Below are 6259 nucleotides of genomic sequence, written 5' to 3'. Positions count from 1 at the left end.
TCACTCGACCTGCTTCCCTTCCTCCTTTCCTCTTCTTCATCTTCCACTCTGTTCTGGTGACCTCCTCCCCAGCCAGCAGGTCCCTCCCCAGCCAGCAGGTCCCTCCCCTCGCAGGGGAGCAGGACCCACCCCACATGGGTGGGGGCCACAGCCACGGCCACAGCTCTTCCCTTTCAGTTACCTGCATGCCCACATGCCTGACCAGCGGGCAGTCCAGTAGCTGCCTATCAGGGACCCCCACCTTTAATTGTTCATGAACTTGAGGGGTGGTTCAGTTGAGGAGGAGCATTCTCTGGTGTCAGGCTCTGGAGTGTGGGTCTGCAAAATCAACGGCCACTCACCCCTCTGTGGTAATGCCAGGGCCAGAGCCCCCCACCTGGCGACAGAGCCCTGGGGTGTGGGGGGGTGTGACTCCACTCCCCCAGGGCTGCACATGGGGCCCACAGCCATGGATCTAAGTGATCTGCGCTTTCATTCATGCGCAGCTGACCCAGAGAGCTCAAGCAGGGCTGGCTCCAGGGTTAACCCTCTCATGGGCCTGGAGCCACACAGAATCCTGTCACAGCCTCAACAACAGCCCAAAGGGGAGGCCAGGCCAGTGCCACCCACCCCCTCGAAGGGGAACGTCCGAGGATTTCTATCTAGCCCAGCCCATAGGATGAAGCATCCTGCCCTTCTCCTGCTGAAGAAGAGAAAAAGCGTGTTAGTCTGTCTGAGTCCCCTGCTGCGAGTCACTCAGGGAGAACAATTCCCTTCCCACCTGTGGTTTGGCCATGACAGAAAGCCTGGGCTCCTAGTGAAACATGGGCCCCAGGAGGCTGTGCCAGGTCACAAAGCTGATGCAGGAGGTCGGTGGGGGGCTGCCTGGGACAAGAGCCTGGTGCTGAGGGGGCTTCTCTTTCAACCTCAGGCTTCGGGAGTTGCTGAACACTACCCAAGGGGACAACCTGGCCCTGGGGGAGAAGCTGCAAAACCTGGTGAGACCCTCCGCCCAGGACCTGCATCCTTTGTTTCACCTCCTCCCTGCCTCCCAGCCCAGCTCTGGTGCTCGAGAAGTCTCAGGTGGTCCTGCCCGGATCAGCTAACCACCCCTGGACCTGCAACCCTTTGTTCCAGCCCACCTTGTTGTATCAAAGCCTGAAGGAGGGGGCCCGGGCCATTGAGGAGGAAGTGCGGGCCATCCAGGAAGAAGTGCAGGCCATCCATGAGGAAGCCCAAGCCTTTCAGGAGGTGGCACTGTTGCAGGTGCATGGGCAGCAGTGTGGTGAGCAGAGAGGGGACACCTGCCCAGCCACCCACCCGAGCCCCCGTGCCTTTGCCTGCAGCCATCCCACTCCCAGAAGGCTGCACTGCCCCTCCTGCTGCCTGACCCTCCCCACCACCACAGAAACCAAAGTCAGCCCTGGCCAGGCCTGAGGCCAGAGATTGGACACTTCCTCAAGAAGCCACTCCATCAGGTAGCTCCTCTCTAGGTCCCAGCAATAAACTTCACAGCTGAGCTGAGCTCCACCAAGTATCCATGGGGCTTGGGTAGTGAGCAGGAAGCCACCAACTCCAAACTGAGCCCGCCCCTGGTACATGCTCTGACATCCCCCCACCACCCTCCCTGCACTTGGCCCTGATCCCCCACCCCTGCATGGACCTGCTCTCCCCCCACCTCAGAGAAGCTTCCAGTCTGGTTTTGTCAGCATCAGATAGACAATAGATAGCTCAAGGGCGATGTTCCTGTGATGAGCTGGGGTGAGACTGGAAGGGGGACCACACTCCTTCCCAGGAGAATCGAGGTACCTGCCACAACTCCAAAGTGCAGAAAAAAGGGCCGGCCCCTGGCTCATTTGAGAGAGTGCAGTGCTGATAACACCAAGGCCACAGGTTCGGATCCTATATAGGGATGGCCGGTTCGCTCACTGGCTGAGCGTGGTGCTGACAACACCAAGTCAAGTGTTAAGATCCCTTTTAAAAAAAAAAAAAAAGGGCCGGCCCGTGGCTCACTTGGGAGAGTGCGGTGCTGATAACACCAAGGCCACGAGTTCGGATCCCATATAGGGATGGCCGGTTTGCTCACTGGCTGAGCGTGGTGCTGACAACACCAAGTCAAGTGTTAAGATCCCCTTACTGGTCATCTTTTTTAAAAAAAAAAATAATAATAAAGTGCAGAAAAACACTAGGGAGGGATGGGAAGAGCCACTACCCACCTGTGACCTTGGATAAGTCCCCTCCCCTTTGTAAGTCATGGGGTGGTGGGGAGAGAGGTAGTGGGAACTCCCCAAGGGGCCAACCCCTAGCACCCTCCAGGCCTGGAGATGCATCTGGATTTTGGCCATCAGGGCTTGAGGGCTTGTGCCCATCAGCTTTGCTGCCCTCAGCATCTGTTCAGCCCTGAGCAGCCTCATGGTGTCCCAGGGTTCCTAAGGTTATGAGAGAGAGAATGAGTCAAGGCAGACTTTCAGAAACTTGTGCTCATTTAGGCAACACATATACTAAAATTGGAAGGATACAGAGAAAATAAGCATGGCCCCTGCACAAAGATGACATGCAAATTCCCTATCTTTGCATTTTATGTTTGCCTCCAGGTGAATCTAAACAATGCTTCTCAAAGCCAGAACAGTCATCCATATGAAGATAACACTTTCCCTCTCATTGACAGGAACCAAAAATCAGATAAGAGACCTGATGGGAAGAAATTCAGATGAGCAACATGGGATCAAACACAAAATCGCCAAATAACAATTATTCCACACTGAATGAGAGAGGGGACCAAAATAGAACTCTGGATCGATCCACGGGTCCAGGTGAAGTGGAGCCACTGAAGGGAACACCTTGATACAGAAGTGTTAACACCACTATCTCTGCTCCATCTGGGCTTATAATATATGGACTTTTAGTTTTTGGTGGTTGTTTTAGTCCGTTTCTGTTGCTCACAACAAAATACCTGGAACTGGGTAATTTGTAAGAAAACAAAACTTATTGCTTACAGATTTGGAGGGTGGGAAGTCCAAAGTCCAGGGAGCACATCTGGTGAAGGTCTTCTTTGGTGGTGGCTTTACAGTAACACAGTAACAGATGCCCTCAGCATCTGTTCAGCCCTCAGAACCATGCCCCTGACCACTGTTGTTGATAATCCATCCATTCACAGTCCTCAGAATCTAATCACCACTTCAAGGCTCAATAACCATGATAGGATCGCCCATCATCAACAGTTACAATGGGGATTAAGCTTCAGTACATAAAATTTAGAGGACACAAGGGCCGGCCCGTGGCTCACTCGGGAGAGTGCGGTGCTGATAACACCAAGGCTGCAGGTTCAGATCCTATATAGGGTTGGCTGGTTCACTCACTGGCTGAGCGTGGTGCTGACAACACCAAGTCAAGGGTTAAGATCCCCTTACCGGTCATCTTTAAAAAAAAAAAAAAAAATTTAGGGGACACAATTCAATCCATATCAGTGGTGAAAAAAATTTTTTTTTGCAGAAACTTAGAAACAAATATTCTGGGCCGGCCTGTGGCTCACTTGGGAGAATGCGGTGCTGATAACACGAAGGCTGTGGGTTTGGATCCCTATACAGGGATGGCCGGTTAGCTCACTTGGGAAAGCGTGGTGCTGACAACACCAACTCAAGGGTTGAGATCTCCTTACCGGTCATCTTTTAAATAAAAAAAAAAAAAGGAAGAAACAAATATTCCTACAACTAGACAATGAGCATGCTTCAGTTTTTTTGCGTTTCTTTTTTTTAACTCGTTAATGAGGGAACCAGCAAGATAACAAAACCAGTTTAAAGAAAGATACAAAAAGGTGCAGGCAGCTCCGCCCTGCGCGGCCATCACTGAGCCCATTTGCTTGGCCTGGCGCGGGGCTTTCCGGACCCTGCGGGCCGACCTCCTCTCCCACTCCCTCCGCGGTTCTCTGGCAGGGCTGGGGGTGTGGGGCGTCCCGACCAGTTTTGGGAGGGCTAGGAAGTACGGGCGGGCCGACTGTCACTCCACCACACCCTGGACTCCGGCCCCGGTAAACTTCCTGTTACTGGGAGGCAGATACCATCTCTGCGACCACCAGTTTGGAAAAAAGCCTAACGAATTTCTGGTTGGGAATAGTGTGGTAGGAGAGTTCCCAGGTCCGCTTGAACCTGCCGGAGAGCAGGCTGCAGGCGGGCACTAGACTCGGTTTATACCCGGGGGATACAAAGGTGAACAAGACCCGAGAAAGATCTACACAGTGCTACAAAGGCACCCAGAGAGACCGGTCGTCTGTGCCTAGCAGAAACCTGGTAGACTTCCTGGGCGAGGCGGTGCTGAGCAGGGTCTTGAAGGCCCAGCTGATAGACGAGGGGTGCAGAAGACACGCCCCAGCCCAGCACAGTGTGCACAGAGGGGGGAGACGTGCGGCCAGGGAGGCGGAGACTCGACAGAAACCACACACCCGGTGGGGTCGCCACTGCACGATCTAACAGCCTGGGCCAGAGCACACGGAACGGGGAGAAGTACTGTACAGAAAGTGAAAGCTCAACAGAGATCACACACCCTGTGGTACGTGATCCACCAGCCCAGCAGAGTACAAGCTGACTAGAAAGGTGGATCCCCGGAGAAGCCCAAGACCCGAGGCAACCACACACACAAGACACTAGAGGCCAACTGAGCAGTCACGGCGGGAGCCATACCAAATTGGCAACCACAGCAACATCCTAGTTAGTCATTAGTCTTAAACCGGTGGACTGTGAAACCCCCTGCCACAATGAATAAACACCAAAAAAAAGACACCAGAAATACAAAAAATCAAGAAAGTACACCACCAAAAGTTAATAAATCTCATACTCTAGATCCTATAGAACAAGAAGCCCTTGAAATAACTGACAAGGAATTTCGAGTGATAATTCTAAGGAAACTGAATGAGATACAAGAAAACTCAGCTAGACATCATGATGAAATGAGGAAAAGTATACAGGATCTGAAAGAGGAAATATACAAGGAAATCAATGTCCTGAAAAAAAATGTAGCAGAACTTGCTGAACTGAAGAAGTTATTCAGCGAAATAAAAAACACAACGGAGAGTTTAACCAGCAGGCTTGTCGAAGTTGAAGAGAGAACCTCTGAACTTGAAGATGGGCTGTTTGAAATAACACAAGCAGACAAAAAGAAAGAAAAAAGAATCAAGGACATGGAAGAAAATCTGAGAGAGATATCAGATAACCTCAAGCGCTCAAATATCCGAGTCATGGGTATTCCAGAAGGGGAGGAAAATGGAGATTCCATTGAAAACATATTCAACAAAATAGTGGCCGAAAACTTCCCAGGTATAGGAAAAATCACAGATCTTCAGATCCAGGAAGCTCAACGATCTCCAAACGTATTCAACCCAAAAAGGCCTTCTCCAAGACATGTCATAGTCAAATTGGCAAAACTCAGAGACAAAGAGAGAATCTTAAAAGCTGCAAGAGAGAAGCATCAAATCACCTATAAGGGAGCCCCAATCAGGTTAACATCAGACTTTTCATCACAAACCCTAAAAGCTAGAAAGGAATGGGATGATATTTTCAAAATACTAAAAGACAAAGATTGCCAGCCAAGAATACTCTACCCTGCAAGGCTATCCTTCCGAAATGAGGGGCAAATAGTATATTTCTCAGACAAACAAAAACTGCGGGAGTTCACTACCACAAGACCACCCTTACAAGAAATCCTCAAGGGAGTACTGGGTTTGGTTCCTGAAAAATAACTACCACTGCCATAAAAACCTAAGAAAAATCTAAACCCGCTAGTACAATAAAAATGGCATTCGTGAAGAGAAAACAAGCTAACAAAAACACTATCTACAACCTAAGGAACCAACAAACAAAGAAACCAAACAGTAAATCAGAAAGCAAGGAACAAAAGACACCTAAGACAACCAAACAACCAATAAAATGCTAGGAATAAATCAACACCTTTCAGTAACAACTCTTAATGTTAAAGGCTTAAATTCCCCAATTAAAAGACACAGACTGGCTGACTGGATCAAAAAGCAGGACCCAACTATATGCTGCCTACAAGAGACCCACCTCACCCATAAAGATTCACACAGACTAAGAGTGAAAGGATGGAAAAAGATTTACCATGCAAACAGAAAAGAAAAACGAGCTGGAGTGGCTATTCTTATATCTGACAAAATAGACTTTAAACTAAAAACCATAAAAAGAGACAATGAGGGACACTACTTAATGATAAAAGGACTGATCCATCAAGAAGACATAACAATCATAAATATGTACGCACCCAATGTTGGAGC

General features: G+C 49.7%; 1 non-coding gene across 1 annotated transcript; it reads left to right on the top strand.

Moving 5' to 3' along the window:
- The first annotated feature begins 2456 nt into the window (after nt 1–2456).
- Nucleotides 2457–2563, top strand: LOC134377418 (U6 spliceosomal RNA). The gene has a single exon (XR_010023465.1). It is a non-coding gene; the product is annotated as a U6 spliceosomal RNA (small nuclear RNA).
- Nucleotides 2564–6259: the final 3696 nt, after the last annotated feature.

The sequence above is a fragment of the Cynocephalus volans genome, chromosome 4, assembly GCF_027409185.1.
Source record: "Cynocephalus volans isolate mCynVol1 chromosome 4, mCynVol1.pri, whole genome shotgun sequence".
NCBI classification, from domain to species: domain Eukaryota; kingdom Metazoa; phylum Chordata; class Mammalia; order Dermoptera; family Cynocephalidae; genus Cynocephalus; species Cynocephalus volans.
This window is presented reverse-complemented; position numbering and strand designations above follow the sequence as displayed.